This window comes from Chroicocephalus ridibundus, chromosome 2 (genome assembly GCF_963924245.1).
Source record: "Chroicocephalus ridibundus chromosome 2, bChrRid1.1, whole genome shotgun sequence".
Classification (NCBI taxonomy): domain Eukaryota; kingdom Metazoa; phylum Chordata; class Aves; order Charadriiformes; family Laridae; genus Chroicocephalus; species Chroicocephalus ridibundus.
The window spans coordinates 125,783,044-125,801,480 of record NC_086285.1 but is presented as its reverse complement, the minus strand read 5'-3'; positions in this window follow the sequence as shown (position 1 = coordinate 125,801,480).

Genomic DNA, 18,437 nt, shown 5'->3' with positions numbered 1-18,437 from the left:
GTGTTTGACAAACACTGAAGTTCATTGCAGGCTCTGGCATGGTGTCCTGAATGCAGAAGTGAGGCTGAGTACACAGCTCTATGCTGAGAATTTAGAAAAAAAAAAAAAAAAACAAACCACAAAAAAAATCCTTTCATCTTTGTCTGTAAAAAATCTAAGCTTTCTAGTCTCAGTACGCTGTTGCCCAGATTAAAAAATATATATAGTTAAGCTCGTATGTGGACAGTAGCAATGATGATTTATGATGCTGTGAAGGTTGGCTTGATTTCTAGCTTAAGATAGATAAAGGCGTGAGTGACGTTTATGTAACTTAGAAACACGTGAGCGATACATGAAAGTGAACTGGTGAAGCACCTAAATAAATTGATTAAAATAAAGTACTGTAATGCAAACCATGAGGGAAGAAAAAGTCCTTCCCTGCTGATATCTGCCACTTAAAAGAATACCAGGATGTATCTGTTATTGTTACATGACATCCTATTTTTAAAATATAAATAACCAGCAATGGGCTTGGGTTTTAGGAATATTTGTCATGTGTTTCATTTTATAATCTTTATGTATATTCAAAGTGGAAATTCTGTCAAACAAACTCCTAACATATTCAGTAATGATTCTGAACAGTCATTGAAAAAAATGCAGTTTACATATTTTTTGTGTCACAGCCTTACTAGTTCTTGAAACTATGCTTGTTATGCACCACCTATGTGTTTCATCTTGCTCCATAATAAAACTTGGTATATAGCTATATAATTTGGATGAGGAGCATATTCAGAGGGAATGGGGGGGAAGTTGGAGGATAACTTTGATGATCGGAGATTTCTCTGATTCTTTTGCGCAGCTTCATGTGGGAAACAGTGATTACCAGGAAAGCCTCTTGTGCTACTGCTAATATCTGTTCGTTCCATAAGTCTGGCTTTAGACAAAGGCAACTATATTTTGGAAGTGCAAAAAGGAACATGAATGGCAGAGAAAGTTGCTTGACAGCAAATATTATCCTGCGGACTTAACACAGAAAGGATGCAATAATTTAAAAGGGATTTTTTTCTCCCCCCAGTCTTCTTGGAAGGCTGTATCCACTTGAATACTCTGAGAAGCGCATGGCTTTTGCACTGCTCTGCAGTAGGTCTCGAGTCAGGAGCTTGTGCTGTGTAGAATTCAGCCCCGGTTCATTTAAATCTTAAGGTGGTCTATGAGTAGGACCAGTTTACACTTAAGTATGTGTAAAGAAAGTACTCTTTTCCCTAAATATCGTTGTCATTACATATGTTGCATAGCAGGACTGGAAAATCTGCCCTCTGCTCTGCAAAATTATTCTGTGCCTTTTTGCAGCGCAGATTTTCTCCATGACCTAATCGTGCATTCTTTCTTGGTTTGTGGAGTTTTAGCTAGAAGCCAGATTGGCTGTAAACAGTTACACCAAAAATTGAATACTACGTCGTAATGCGTATTCATTCTGAAAATTTTTTTCATTAATAAATTGCAACGCAGCTAATTATTTCCTAATGCCAAACTGATAATTTTAGAAATGGAGCATTTACCGTAGAAGAACTCAGTTGCCTTTTCAAGCTACATTTGGCTATTAAACTTCAGTGAGCTCAGCGTTGCATTTTAAGGTCACCGATGCCTTTAGATCACTTCAGGAGCCATTCTGCAGTCTTAAAGCAGTGATGATAAATGATAAACAGTTACTTCCTTTAACAGTCACTACATTAACACTCACATTAACAGCATCCACATATAAGACAGAGCAGCATGGGAAAATCTCGTCCCCAGACTCCAAATACTGGCTAAGAATTGGGTTCAGTGTTGACACACTCGAAGGGTGTCAGACTGAAAAGGATTGAGGTTGGAAGGCACCTCCCCAGGTCGTCTTGTCCAACCCCTCGCTCAGGCTGAATCGCTGTGACTTTTTTACTGAAGGTGTTGAGGTTACAACTACAACATTTGCCAAATGCAAACGTTCAGTTTAGTCCTGTGTTTTGAAGCCTGACTTGAAACTGATGGTATAATTTGAGTAATATCAATTTTTTCCCCTCGAAAAATTCATTACCTTAGATTAATGATAGCTTTTAATACGCATTCACTATAAAATGCTTTTTTAATTTTAAATGCAAGAAATGTGACAGCTGCCAAATTATTATTTCTGTGGCTCCTCCTGGCAAACACCCCAAATTTTTGCTCTGTGTACTAACTCCATTTCATACTTTCAATAGAATGTTTCAGGCCATGATTTTATGGTATATCACTGCATTGCTGAATACTTGCTCCGTATTTTTGTTGCAGTTCAATGACACTGAGTATGGGTGGTAGCCTTGCTTTTCTTTCCCTAACTTTTGCTTGTTGGACTTTACCTTTTACCTATTTGTCATGGGACTTTCTTTAACAGGTGGTTTTCACCATGTATTTTACTTTTTAGACAAAAGTACTGAGCAAGGAGCAGATTATTCATTATTTTTTTTTGTGGTGGGAGGAGTGCTGCTAGTATCTTATCTCCTGAACAAGAGTTTCTACAGTTCACTGAAGGTTGTTAACAGAGAACCTTTGTCATCACACCCATGTAGATTAATAAATCCTATTTCTGCCCCACGTCTCTACATGGGTTCTACCTATTCAAAACACATGGATGGATGCTTGTGTACGCACCTTTAACAAAAGCGGATACTTGCAGCCAAAGCTGCTATGGTTTGGTCCTGTTTACCTGTGCTGGGAGTATTAGACGTCCAGGAGAATTCAGAAAGTAAGTAATGCCTCAGTTTTGTGTGGTTTTGTTTTGTTGTTTTTTTGGTTTTTTTTTTAATTTTTTTAGTTTTTGTGAAGGTTAGCTACAGGACTAGGACCTGCGTGTTTGTATAACCAAAGCATTTCTGTTTTGTTAGAGTTTAACATTTATAAGCTTATGCATTCTATAGTCATCGTAGGAAAAATATCAAGAAAGAACCAATAAAATAGTTTGAAGATCCTGGACACTTAAGGAGAAGCGGTCAGTTTTTAAGAACCTTTGCACCTCTGAGTCTATTAATTTAAGCAATTGGAATGTTAGCACGTAATGCCTAATGTAATTGTGGTTGTAACTGGGAGACTGCTGAGCTATGGCTCTCACAGGAGGCTGGTCACCATTACTTGACTGACACGTCTCCTGTGAATGGCGGGGTGTATTTTTAGCACAATGATTGAAATAATAAAAAAAGCTTATGATGAATACTGAAGTTAGCAAAGAAGTTCCTGGTAATGTTGTAGAAAACTGGTAATTTTTTAAGTTTCAGAAGAGAGCTTTATTTTATGTAACTACTCTATACACAGAAAAAAGGTATTTAGTTTCAACTGAAACCAACCGCCCAAAATCAACTGTCTGCTTTTAAAAAAGGCTGTAAGCAGGAAATAACCTTTCTTGGTATATACTAAGCATTCCTGAATTGGACCGAAATAATTTTTCAGAGGTTGTACCTTTAAAAGTATTTGATCAACAAAACAGTGAAGCAGTAAAACTCCCTCTTTTAATTTTAGACCTTGTAATACTCATCGTATTTATAATCCTTATGTTTGTAGCTGTTACGTATAAGTGAACTTCTGTAAGCACAAATAATTTGCCAGATATGATGCATGCAGTTAAATATGCTTCTGTTGACTTTCCAACAATATGGTGTAGAGTTTGCAAAAAAATTTCCAAGTTAACAGTAAAGTGCAAACACATATATTGTGTTGTGCTAGATTTGTGGGTGGTCCAGAATACCAGTTCTTTTGAACCTACGTGTGATTGCATTGTGTGTGTATACTGTGATGGCATATGCTTCAATTTTTGCAATGATTAAGTTTTTAAGCACTGGAAAATTAGGAAATGTCAGCTTATGACTGCTTGTCTAACTTGGCTTTCATATGCATGAGGATGCAGTATTCAATTAGCTAATTAGGTGCTCTTTTCCTGCTCTTTCCCTCTTCTGCATCTGTTCTCATGGTTATACATTAAAACCTTGCCTTGAACATAAGATTACGTTCTCCTTTTTATGATGACCATTTCCGAGCAGGATGCTTGCTATGTGCCTCTTACGCTAAGACATGAGGGTCTCCAGATTATCCCTTATTTTTGGTACCTGAAAACCAGGGTGACCAACACTTGGACTGCTGTTTCAGAGCGTAGCAGTTTATGTCTTCAAATACTGTGCTCTCACAATTTGTGCGCTCTTCATTATCGAAGTGAGAAACTGCTATTACAACGTAAAACGGTGCGTGCAAAGGCACATAGCGCCAGAAGTAAAAATTGCAGCCTTGCATCCATGCCCTGTTTGGCACTTCTGATTCTGCTCTCGGGTACCTCTGGGGGACTGCAGGTTGGTGGTCTGCCAGGGTCAATTCGTAGTCTGTAATCCAGTTTCCTGTGTAACACAAGGCAGGCAGTTGTACTGTGCTGCACATAAAATCACATACCCCTTTTAGAATTTATCTGTGAGTAAGACCTAACACACACAATAAATAAAAAAATAATTTTTTACAATGGTCGATTTAAAAAGCTGTCACTTATTTTCAGCTGAGTTTTGTAGGTTTTGATGTCTATTTTTTGGCTTTATATTAGACTTCCATATTGTGTGTATTTGGAAAAAAGGAAGGAAAAATCAATCTCAGTGCTTCTTCATCTGCCACGTTACTTCTTTCTTTCCTGATCTGCAAGTGTCACTTTGAACTTCCAATCTTTCTGCGCTAAGGAACTGTGATATAGTTCCTTAGCAATCATCTTGAGAAATTTTGTTTAACTTATGACTCGATACTGCAGAGGAAACTCAGGATAAGCCGTGATTCTTATATGGTGCCTTCTGACTGCCTTTGAGAACCTTTCTTTTTCTCTCATTTTAGTCTCACTTTACTCTTTCCAGCTCGTTAGTGGGTTCCGAAAGGAGGAACTTACTGTTGACAACTCAAGTCCATAATCGTGTCCATGTATGGTTGAATGAAGCAAACGCATTTATCTCATCGTGTAGATGAATCATATTTTCCTTTGCACGTACGTTAGTTCAACCTATCCACTGGTGACAAAAAGTCGTGTATAAGCTTTTATGCCTTGGTGCTGGAGCTGGTTGGTAAGTCTGTAGTAGAAAGTTCTCTTTTTTTGGAAAATCCCAACTCTTACGAACTTGAAACGTCCCTTAGAAGAACATTTAACATTTGGGAAACTTCTCATTAATAGACATGCCACAGTATAATGTGGCCTGGAGGGAATCATCTGCTGTTAAGGGATGACACGTTGCTGTCTAACTACTAGGCTGTTGATTAAACAGCTTTCTCCAAGGGGTACTATATTTCTTTTTTTTCTTTTTTTTTCCTTAATTGCAAGAATTAAGCATCAAAACTGCCACACTCTATTCAACGGAACAGCTGTTTAGTAGCCATCAGTGGCACCAGTCTCTCTCCTACCTACAAAGCATTCTTACAACCACATATATTAATAGATAAATAAGAAACTATGAGAAAGAAAAGAGGTTAAAATGATTTTATTTTCTGTATCCATTAAACAAAGTGTTGGTATTTTAAACTTTTCTATCAACTTATTTTTGTAATGTTGTCTTCTTTTACCCATCAGGCAATGACTTACAGGTTTTGTATTTCTCAGCTGAAATCAATACATTTGTCTTGCATCTTTTGTTTTAAACGACAGGCTATATAGCAGTTTATTCTGCAGAAACATCTTAGGATGTCACTGAATCTCAGCCTAGCTTAGGTAATTCTGCTGTAATTTCACTGGCAATCAAATTTTGAGGCAAAAATCAACATTTTAAAGATGGTATTGTGTAATGGTAATTATTCAAATGAATGCATCTCTCCTTGCTTCCTATGACAGATATAGAAGATGAAATTGTAAACCTATTCAGGTTTTCAATGCATAATTTGATATTTTTTTCCCAACTTTATAGAAGTTTTTGTTCATGCATCCTTGATACTGATAAAGAGAGCCAAAATTATACTAAAAAGTATTCTTTTTATTGTAAGGAATAGAAATCTGTAAAGTATGTCTTGTACATTTAAGCATAAAGTAATTAAATAAGAAGGAAATCTAATGATAAGGTTGTTCAATCGTTGCCCAGTAGATGTTCTTGGAAACGAGATTTAAAAGATGAGATGAGAAAAATGACAAATCTGCTATGTTGTACTAGTGGCTACATTTCTCTTTTGCTGAACTTTATATGTTGACTGGTGTGAGAAGAATATTCTTAAAAGTTTATGGTTACCGTCTTCACTGGTACTGAGAAATGAATTGGAAACCTTTGAAACAAAAGTGAATTTTTACAGCCTAAAGAAGAGAAAGCCTTGGGTGGGAGCTCATACCCGCATGTGCTGAGTACAGGAACGCTGTTTAATGACCAGCAGGGAGAAATCCATGCTGGTACGAAAAAGGAAAAGAGGGGAAGAAATCCTTTTACTTTCTACTTGTCACAGAATTTACTCCATCATCTATAAACAGTCTTCACCTACTCTTCGTGTTTTCAGTTGCTCCATATTTGTTGGTTCTAACTTGTTTAATTATTTCCCTGGGTTGGTGGGATTTTTATTTTTGCCATGGGGATTTCTGCAGAAGCTGAATCCCTTTGCTACAGGCTGGATGCTATTTTCTCTTATGGCCATACCTTCTCATCTTCAGTAAATACGGTGTCGGCCTCCCTGCGTGCACTGTTTATACTTGTGACCCTCTTGCTGAATTTACAGGTGGGAAATTAATGGCGGCGGCGCTTTGCTGTAGACTAAATGCATTGGCTTCGGGCTAGGTTGTAGCAGTTGTAATGGAAAGCACCAGCAAAATGGTCTCAGCTCTCTGGCTGCTCCGCTCTGGTTTTATAGTGTTTTAGCTTTCTTTGTCAATGGTACCTCGTGCACATTCCAGGGGAGCGACGCACCCGCCGTTTATGGCCAGTTCTGCCGCCTGGGCGACTTGTTTGATGTGTTTTCGCAGCACGTTGTTAGTCAGATGTTGAGGTTGCCTGCTTCATGCTGTAATTATTATCCCACCGCTTGCGTTAGCGTTGTGGAGAATTAAATATTTGCTTACAACAAAATGCTCTTTCCCACATGATGCTTTAACACTCTGACCTGCTTGCAAAGTCCTGTGTTGTGGGTTCTGGAGTTGGTTTGTTTCTATATTACAAGCCCCGTCCCTGTTGCTGTCAGCTCTCGGTGAAGGTGGTGGAGGCAGTTTAAAGGAGCGAAGGAGGGAGTGGGTGCTTGAATACATGCTGAGGAACAGTAGACCATGCTGAGACTCTGCCTTTGGCCTGTGACCGTCCTCGTGACGCAGGATCAACGGGGGCAGGTTCTTTAGGATGTTGGTTTGCCTTGTGCCTTTTCTTACATCAAGCCAGGCTGCTGCAGCTGCGTTGACCCCTGGATGTAGGTGTAAGGAAGAGGAGGACAGTGGAGGACTGAAGAAGCCCTGCCAGAAGCCTCCTGTGATTCTTCTTGACATAAACCCCAGGTATTGGTACACAGATGGTCCAGACCATTTTATTACAGGTTTTAGCTCCTTGGCCAGCAGAACAGAAGCTCACTTCTGAAACTGTTCTTCAAGTTTAACGTTCAGTTGAGTGCTAAGGGCGTCTCTGCAGGATCCAGTGGCGAAGCAGTTCTGCACATGTTGTTCTCAAAGAAACGAAACCCAGGACGCTGTTTGAAGCTTACCCCCTTTTCTACGAAGTGTGATGCTGCAAGAAGTAGTCATTTGCAACCTCCCCCCCACCAAAAAAAAATAATTCAGTCCATTACCCTGCCAGCTCTAACTCTTCCCAATCACAAATATTCAAACCACTTGCAGTTGTGTCATTTATATATATTTAAAACACCTCCAGAAAGTACAATCTCCACATTTTTAGCTTCTTACAATAGATGAATGGTTTCCACAGGACGATGTCTGTCACTGTTGCATAACCTTCTTTGGGTTCTTTCCGAGGGAATATTTTTGTTAAGTCTATGAACACAGTTATTAGATAAATGACGGAGCAATAGTAACACTTCCTTCTCTGCATGCTTAGTTATTCCTTTTTAAACAAGCATATGATTATAACGTGGAAGTTAACGTAGTTGATTTAGTAGTTATTTTCATTTTAAATCCATTCTAGATGTGAAAAAAAAATTGTGATGAAATTCCAATGCAGGGGAGAACTATTATTAAATTTTTGAAGGCATAAAATGGATCTTGATGAGTTACTATTTCAAGTGTGTCCCAGGAATCCAGGAGTCTTTTTATAACACAAAATCCGTGGGTTACTTCAACGAACAGGAAAAAAGCAAGCTTATTATTCTCATACAATTTTTTTGACATAGGTAATGTTTAAATCTATTTTTAAAGATACAGAATTAGATGCTTTCTTATTTTAAAAACAGAGCTTAAAAAATTGAGGTTCTCTTTTATTGAACTATATCTAATTATGTGTGCAGGGTAGTTAAACAGTTATTTTGTGGTTTTAAGACACTCTTCACGTGTGTTTATTTAATGAATAATAAAAGTAGACAATAAATATGGTAACAGCTACAATGGAATTACTGGCTTTCTTCCTTCTGTGTTTCACCCTTTAGAAAAGGTTTGTGACCAAGGCAGCGTGCCTGAGCTGTTAGTGCCCTGCTTCTAACGTATGTTTCTATATAGGTTATGTAGCATGAAAACAGCGATCTTTTTTCGTCTTTTCATTAGACCAGCTTCCTCTAGGCCTGCTTTTAAAAGTTGCATGTGTTGAAGACAGACATCAAAAAAGAGTAATTTCCTGCAAGGCATTAGCTTAAGTAGCCCGTATCTCCTCTCTTTCCACTAAGTTCTAATTTTGATTTCTAAGGGAAAATATCTCCTGTTTAAAAAATAAAAAAAAAAAGAAAGAAAGGAAAAATTATAAAGGACTGACCTTACCAGGGACATTATATGGAACTGACCGTACAGACTACATTTAGGCTTTCAAGGAAGAAAACCCCTCAACTTTCAGAGAAATAATGGAGCTTTAGAACAAATCATAAGGAAGAACCACGGCTAACGGATAAAATAACTTACTGGCTATTGGGCTAGTGGATACTTTCTTATGGATAAGTAACAATATTTTACTATACTGTAGTTCTGTTCTTAGTAATAGCAGCTACTCATGATTCCACTCATTTCTCTATATAATGTTTTGGTAGATGGAAATGAGGGTCTTGGTTGAGTTGCTTCTCCAGGTCCATGTTTCACGTAGGCTAAGCCTTACAACCTGCAGCTGTTCTGCATCTTATTCCTTTTCTCCCATTTGTGATGTTTTCTACTTGCTCCTTGGCATGTTTAGCCCTTGCTCTTTTCCTTGTCTCTGATTTCTCATCTTCATTATTTGATACTGTAGGAGAATATTATAGAATTTTTTCCTTGAGTAAGTAGATTGCATCATTTCCTACCCCACAGTCCTGAACTGTGAAAGAAGAGGAGGAGCGGAGCAATGCCGGGCAGCTATTGCTCATCTGCTGATAGTTCGCTTTGGTCCTGAAGACTTCAGACTTTTAGTGCCTCTCTGATGGTAATTTTAAGGAGGAAATGGCTGCTTCCATTTCAGGAAGATATTTAAACTATGAAGAGGAAAGAAAAATGTTGTTATCTTCAGGGTAGAAGTGAAAATTGATTATTCATGGTATTAGCTGCTTGAAAAAGCTTCAGTACTTGTAAGAAATATTATAGGGGAAATGGCGTTATTCAGGGTTGAGGTGGAAATTAGCAATGTGGTGCAGATTTTAGAATAATCCTGAAAGAAAGTTCATAGCTTACATATTCTCGTAACAGAAATAGCTGTCGACTTGGAAGGGCGAAAGAAATTTTGATTTAATCTTGCCACAGCCAAAAGGATGACTGGGGGAAGATGGCTGGGTGCAGGCTGCTGGGAAGCAGTGGCTGTGACCCCAGGGAAAGCCAACGGGGCTCAGGGGGGACCAGTGACACCCACAGAGCGGTGCCTGCTGAGGTGCGTTTCCACATGGGCAAAAGGGTTACACGCCGGCAATATCAGCCTCCTACGCATCCGTAGCGTGGCTCAGTGCGAGGCGTGCTGCTTTTTGTTTGTGCTGAAGGTTATGGACGCTTTCTGAAGGTTGCCTTGTGCTTCACCAAATACCCCGATGATCCTGTTTTTCCCAGTATGGATGGTTTTCTAGCATGGGAAAAGTTTCCCATAATCCTCACTCTTAGTAAGATGCAAATATATGAAGTAGTTAATGAAAGACACCTGATCCTGCATGGGGCTGTATTTCCAGAGCAGAATGACAATCCCTCATGTGTTACATAAAGATATATTAAAAGAATACTTGAAAGTCTCTGACCAGGTCAGAGATTTGAGGAAGCCTTTTCATGGTGCTTTGACTGGAGGAACTGAAGAAACGCTCAAGGCTCTGCTGTATATGCTAAAAATAAAGGCCAAGAGGAGCAGGAGCACCCGAGCTGGTGGCTTGGGGAAGATCAGAGTTACTCTGATGTTTTTTGTTACGTGGCAGGGGAAAAATAGATACTTGCCTTACTTATACTTTTACCCTTAATTTCTTTCTGTACCATTATCCTTGCCTAGGCTTTGCTGTGAGGTTACATAGTACAGACACCTACTACAGCGAAACATCCCAGTGGCTTCAGGTGAAGCATATCTGATGTATGTCTAATGTTTGTTGTGAGCCACAATTTGAGCATGAAATTGGGGCCTCTGCAGAGGAGTTCAGGCTTAGATACGTGATTCCAGGTACTTGCTTTCCTCATTCTAAAGCACTGGGCGGGGGGTGGGTTGACGGGGAAGACGATGCCCAAAGCCATCAAGAATCTAGGAACTATATTTTCAAGGTATTTTGCCATTTTCTGATTTGTGTAAAACAAACCTCAGAATAGCCATGTTACAAACCTACCTATCTGCAGTTTCTGTAACATCGAAGTGTCAAAACAGACAATGGTTAAAAGTAAAAATAATTTTTTTTTTTTTTTAAAGTCTGTGGTTATTTAAAATCCGTGGTTATTTAGGATGCTAGCAGTTGACACTGCAGCAGTAGCTTGATGTGTACAGGGAGAAAGGTGGTTCTTGCTGATAACAGCGTTTATTAATAAGATAATCTCATAAGAAAATTAAGATATCTTCAGAGACGGGCAAATAGAGGTCTAAGTGACTTCAAGACACATGAGAAAGTGAAATAAAAATGCCAGATCTTCCATCCTGATGGAGGAAAGCAGCTCTCTTGCTTTGAGGCACAGTGATGCCAAATGAAATTAATGTAATGCCTCCTGAGTGCAGAGCAGTGCTATGTAAAGGAAGACCTGCAAGTCCAGGCTACAGCAAAACATCACCTATAAACCGAATTTAGTGGACTGGTCCTAACTATTCAGAGTTTGGAACGTTTTTTTGCCAATTTTTAGGAGGGGTAGTTTTACTCTTTTTCTTTTTTCTTTTTTTCTGTGATAGGAATTCATAATTTTACGCCACTAAGTTTCTTGACTGGCAGGAGAAAGGGGTAGAGATTTTTCTGCTAGACAAAGTGGTGGCAACTAGATGGGTATCAGTGAGGAAAGCAGATATTTTTTTGGTACTTTGAATTCCTGAATGTCACAGCCACAACACGGGAAATTCCCAGGAAGTTATGGAACTAATAAAAAACCTGCTGTTGCTTTGAAATGTTATTTTTTTTCAAAATTAGTAAAAAGTCATCTGTGACAGGAAATATGAGCCAAAAGACAACTGATGAAATTGCCTTTGATTTTTTTCATTATTCATGAGAATCCTTATCTTTAGCAAGAATGGTTTCTATTAGTGTCTTGCTGAGATGAACCCTTGGCTCCTTTAACATCTGCAATGCCATGGACAAGGTAGTCCATTAACTGCTCTGGAGTGTTCTGCAAGAGTTCAAGCAGTCCTAGATATTAAACACACCATGGGAGATTTTGCAGGATCATGCAGTGGCCAGCTTCGTCAGAAAAATATTGTTAGAGCCTTTCTCCAACATCTTTAAACTAATAAAAGGGACCAACAACCATCTACAAAGAAATACATGCGCCAAAATAAAAATACACTTCATGAGAAAGGCTGCCATCTGGGATTTTATTAAAGATATATATTTATTTAAAGGTATTTTTTAATCATGTATAAGCTAAAGCTCTCAATATCTGTTCTATCTAATTTAACGTTTGGGTTTTTTCAACACTGATAAAAGAAATCTAATCTCACTTAAAATACTTTTTCACAGATTTATGCCAAATGTGTCCTTAAAAATGATTCTATACTTCTGACGCCTGAGGAAAGTACAGGTATTGAAAAGAGGGAAGAGGGGGGGAAGCTGATGCTAATTTATGTTGGGAAAACTAAAATAGTCATGTTATAAACCTCTTGACATTGTGCTGTGAGACTAAGCAAATGTACATTCATTATAATGAGCTTAAATAGCTAGGTAACTATTTTCGGAATTGGGCCTTTAGAGTGGTCTTCCACTACAAGCTAATTAGATGAAGTGCCTTAACAAAAAAAAAACATCCATTGAGCTGTCAACTTTACTTACAAGTATGTTCTTAGAGTAATTTTCATGGTGAGAAATTGTGTCAGTTATGGATAAATACGAATTTCTTTTAAGTAATCCAACAGAGGTCCTTATATTAAAAAGTAAATAATTAGTTTTTGTTTAGACTGATCTATTTCTACAATGCTGAAGAAAGGATTTAGAATAACTGCATTTTCAGCCAACGTGAGCAATTCTTCTGTCTGCCGGAAGAGCTGGGGATGACTTCTCTTGCTGCTATTCTATTGAGTGTTTTCATATGGTTTGTTTGGATGTTAGGATTTTTTTTTTTGTGTGTAAATTTTATAGTATTTAAGTCAGAAAGCTGATTAAATCGCTTAGTTTGACCTCAGTTTGGCACGTTATAGGCCATTATATTTTTCTCCATTAGAACTGAACTGAAGACAACCTGCCTAAATAAAAACAACTTCACACAAGCCTGTCTTCCACAGTGACACTAGGTCTTGGTGTTAAGACTCCTACTAATTCCTAGCTGTTTGTTACAGTAATTAATCTAACTTTCCAAAAATATGAACAAAAACATGTGTCTGACTGCTAAATTAATGCATGTGGCTCAGTTTCCAGGTTGTGTTCTCGTTTTTCTGGTCTCTGGACCAGGGCACATTAGACAGGGCCCACAGGGTATGTTGCACGCAAAAATGCTTGAGTGACCCTGTGTTTGCTGGGCTATGGGATGCAGAAAAGCATCGTCCTCTCCTGAAGATACTAGCATCTTCTTCTTCTTCTTGACTGACTGCATAGATTGATCTCTAGAAGTCTAAGAGTTTTGGGTTTGTTTCTTTTTTTCCCTGCTCATGGCAGGGGGGCAAGTCTAAGGTACATTCACAAAAATCTACCAACCACACTGACTGCTCTAAGCGGATAGCCTCCGAGAGCAAAGACTCCACATCTCTCAGGAGGGAGCACGTGGTCCAGTTCCTGTGTGTGTTGTGTGTATCTGTGCACATCCACCAACTAACAAAAAAGAAACACAAGTTTTCTTAGGTGTCATGGGGTTTTGGAGAATGCATATTCCAGGTCTGATAAACCCTCTCTTATTGAGCGACCCAGAAGAATGACTTCTTTGCCTGAGCAGCAGCAAGCCTTTGAAAAAGTTAAATGGGAGATAGTTTGTGCAGTAGCACTTGGGCCAGTCCGGGCAGAACAAGATGTGAAAAAAATGCTTTAGACCTCAGCCAGGGATAACGGCCGCAACCTGGAGCCTCTGGCAGAAAGTGCCTGGAGAGACTCGAAGTTAACCTCTAGGGTTTTGGAGCTGGAGATGTAGGGGATCTGAAGCCCATTACACTCCAACTGAAAAATAAATATTTGCAGCATATGAAGGAATTCGAGACACTTCAGAAGTAGTTAGTACTGAAGCACAGCTCATTTTGACACCTGGATTGCCTGTGCTCAGCTGGATGTTCAAACAAAGGGTCGCCCCTATGCATCATGCAACTGATGCTACATGGAGTAAGTGGGTGACACTGATAACACAACAGGCTGGAAAGGGAAACCCCGACTGCCCAGGAATTCTGGCCAGAGGGTTGCAACTTTGGAGTGCCACCAGAGGAGGTGAGTCGTGCTGAAGAGGTCCCTTTGTATAATAAATTACCAGAAAATGAAAAGCAATACGCCCTGTTTACAGATCCCAGTGTATTGTAGGAAAACGTCAAAAGTAGAAGGCTGCTGTGTGGAGTCCTGTACAAGAAGTCGCAGAAACTGTTGAAGGACAGGGTGAATTGAGTCAGTTTGCATAAGTGAAAGCCAACCAGCTGGCTTTAGATATTGCTCAATGAGAAAAATGGCCAGTACTCTACCTCTATACGGACTCATGGATGGTGGCAAATGCTCTGTGGGGGTGGCTACAGCCATGGAAGCAGACCAACTGGCAGCACAGAGGTAAACCCATCTGGGCCCCTGAATTATGGCAGGATATTGCTGCTTGGGTAAAGAACCTGGTTGTAAAAGTACTTTATGTATATACTCACATACCCAAGAGCTGGGCCAATGAAGAACATCGAAACAATGACCAGGTGGATCAGGCTGCTAAGATTGGAGTGACTCAGGTGGATCTGGACTGGGAACACAAGGGTGAGCTGTTTATAGCTCGATGGGTCCATGACAAGAACCTAGGTTCTACTGACTAATCTTGCTTCCACATTCCACGCTGGCGTCTCATTTGCAGTGAAGATGTGATGAGTATATCTCCACTAAGTGAGTAGGCTGACTGCTACTGGGTGAAAGCTGCAGAGACCAAAGCCAAGGCTGGTTTTTGGAGAATAAGGCTCTGGGTTGCTTGGAAGAGAGAAGAATATAATGTTTAAAATCATATAAAAAGCAGTTCATGCAGTTTCTCAAGGCCTTAACAAGGGGGGAAACACAAGAGCAATCAAAACAATCAAGGCAGTAACAGTTAATGGTATCACTACTTAGCCTATACTTCTAGCATTCATGTAGACATAATGGGTTTAACACATCTTCAAAGGCATTTGTTGCTGTTGGCTCAGTAAACTAAGAACTGATTATGGTTTCCTCTTTCCAGACTCATTCAAAACAGCATTTAACAGTCTCTTCAGGCTGGCCTTCTTGAAACATAACAGGCATGTTGGGTTTGTTGTTTGTTGTTTGGTTTTTTTTTCTTCAACTTGATTTGAAGCCACTTCTAGCCTTTTGATCTTTCTCTCATCTGGATTTGTTAAATAAAATTATTACCTAAACATTTAGACGGTATGGTAATATCAAGGTTTATTCAAACACAAATGATGTCTCTCTGACAGCTGCTCCTGGAGGCAGAGGGCCCTTGATAGCTGATGAACGGCAAGGCTTCCCACACCTTAGGGCATGTACCTGAGCAGGACATGATGCCGATGCTGGGAACGAGCATTTAAGTGGGAAGTACTGTAGTCTTTCTCTGTGAGCATCTCTTCAGCTGCTGCAGCTGCCAGATGTGGAGAGACCTGCAAGCAGGTTACATCTCCCACAGCACTCACGCTGTGGGAGGTGGAAAACATCCAGCGTACTCTGAAGGGTTCTCAGGAGTCATGAAAGATGATAAACGTGCTTTAAAAAATAATAAAAAAAAGCGCCTCTCAGATATTAATCCAGCCAGAGAATTTGTCACTGGGGTAGCAACAGCCCTATTTAGTGAGGTATAAACTTCCCTTTTTCCTAAACATCCCAGGAGTTATGGAATTTGCAGCTTAAGCAGCTGAGAGGATAGGAGTACAGCTGAAGTATTTGAGGAACTGCATTACATAGACAAGTAGGGTCATAACTTATTAAAACATTTGCAAAACACATTCCAGTGAGACAAAGTTAAGCAGCTAGAGCATCTTCCCACGTAAGAAAGGCATCGGGGAGCAGAGTGGGTAATCATGGAAATCGCATTCCTCAGATGGCTGAACTCACTTTTGATAACTCTAAACTCCCTATCATTGGCTTGTAGGGAAAATTCAATTGGTATTACAGCATTAAGTGATGCCGGAGCTTACGTAAGAATTTTTTCCTTCCTACGTCCCACTGTATTTCTAAGCTGTACGTGATTGTAGGCTGTCTTGCAAGCATATGTTTGGGTCAGAAATACAGTAGCATGCAATACACATTTTCCTGAAAATCTTACGTATAAATAGTACAGGTGGGAAAGATGAACTCAGTTGTCCTCCAGTTCAATGGCAGTTTGAAAACTGGTCTGGCTGTGCTAGTGGGATGAGGTAACATTGGCAATGGTAAGCAGGAATACAGCCAGGGATGTCGAGGCTGCTTCTCTGTGCCCCATCCAACATGTAATTAGTGCAGCTGCATGGTCATGACTCTTCCCATCCCTGTTAGCTGTTTCATTTTGAAGGGGCAGAGCCCTGGATGGCATGTCCTCTAAAGAAGAGGAATACTAGGTGGGAAGTTTTTCCCCCATCACTTCCTAGGAAAACTGTGCAGCTCCATGCAGTGAAGGTGCTTACCGTGCTCCTTTAATGGCAACTGTAACACTAATAGTGATGCACAAATGTGTCCTGTTGATGAAGATGAAAATGAGAAGTTCTCTCTGCAATAGATAAAAGGCAGAAAAGGTACAAGAGTTTCTCAGAGGTCTCTTGTGAGCTGGAACCATGAAATCCCATCAGAAAGCTGTGGGAACTGTTCTGAGGGCAGTAAGTTTGTGTGCAGGAGAGGCTTTATTTGTCTTGTGTCACAAAGTTGTTCAGGTATTAACTAATAATCATCATAATACACAGGATGTGTCAATACCCTATACTCTTCACTATCAACCGTTTAACAATGTGCAGAAAACCAACAGACATGCGAATTGGAGAATTCAAGTGTATCATCGCTGGAAAACTTCTTTGAACAATGCTTGCACACAATAATGAGTGAAATCTGCAGATAACTCGATGAATACTGCAACTGAAAGTGACCAATAAAGCGGAGATCCTAGTTGTCATTGGGCAGTTCCTTAACAAGACACGCAGATTTAGGATTAGTTATTCTTAAATCAGCAAGGGTGAGCGCTGATAAACGTCACTTGCTGTTGTATTAAGTGTAAAAAATTTATTGTTTTTCTGGCTCTAAGGCTAAATGCTATTAGCCCAAATGAGCTACCAAGGTGATATGGTAAAGGCCCTGTTGAATATTTATATGGAATTAAATTAAATACGCATGTGCCACTTGCTCTACAAAGAGCACAAGGGAAAATATGACTAATACATAAGGGCAAAGATTAGTTTACTTGTCGGTTCATGATCATGATATAGGTGGAATTTCCTTCCATAAAAACAGCATGACAAAGAGTTCATGAATATTTTCGTCAGTAGCTAATGTTTCCATTCCTGGAGGAGTGCTCTAAGCCCACAAACAAGGAAGGCTGCTGCATTAAGATTCAAGAGAATGTCATCATAAAATGTAAACTGTCTGTGAGAAACTTTCAGCTTTGATAGTTCTATCGCATTAGACACAAGTGCATCACAGCTGTGAAGCGCATCATAGCACAGACGTGACCCATATTTATAAAAATTTTTGGCAAATACAGCATTTTGTTGTATTAGAAATCTGTGCTGTAACAGCGCAGGTCCAGGCTCCACTGAGAGTTTGTAAGTGGAGGGCAGTATTGTGTCTCCATTTTGTTGTTATTTTCAGGTGAAAGGTGCAGCTTTTCCACTGCTACAACAGTAAAGGCATATTTTCAGAGGATGGCATAATGAATTTTAGGCATTCACTGTCTGGCGTTAAGTTTGTTCATAAACGTAATAGATTAAATTAAAGTTTAGTAAGTAACACGTAGGTGCAGCATATATACATTTTAAATACAGCTATGTCATAGAAATTATTGGCTTTATTTAATAGCTTAAAAACAATTCTCTCCTAGAATAATGATAGTACTCATAAGTGAATATGAATTAGTTAAATACAATCTGACTTTGAGGTCTTGTGCAAACAGTTCATGAGCTGAGCTGATTTGAAATAGCAATACCAAGTATTTGGAGTTACATTACTTTATGCCAAAATGAAATCTGTGTGCCATTTTGGTTAGTCTTGTGTACCTTTCTCAGCCTTTTTCTCCTTTTTTCTCGAAACTGGGAGGCATAGGCAAATGCAATGGGAAGAAATATTACCCAAATATGGGTAATAAAAAAGCAGTGCTGCAGCAGATCTGCAAAAACTAACACATAGGAGAAAGTAGCCCTAAATAGTAAATGAAGGAGAACAGTGAGGCTAAAGTTGTGACAATATTCTTAAAAGTGGATACTTAGCAGAATGAGTTAGACATGTCATAGGTGAGGGAAATCAGGAAAGGCTGCTGCTTGCAGCCTTCAAAATGTGATAAATAGAAAATCAGTATGTTTCTGTAAAGGGAAAAAATCCACAACCATCTAGAAATATTTTTATTTTCAGTTGAGTGCTGTGACACCTTTTCCACAGAAGGAGCACAGAAATTCAGGAAGTTCTTA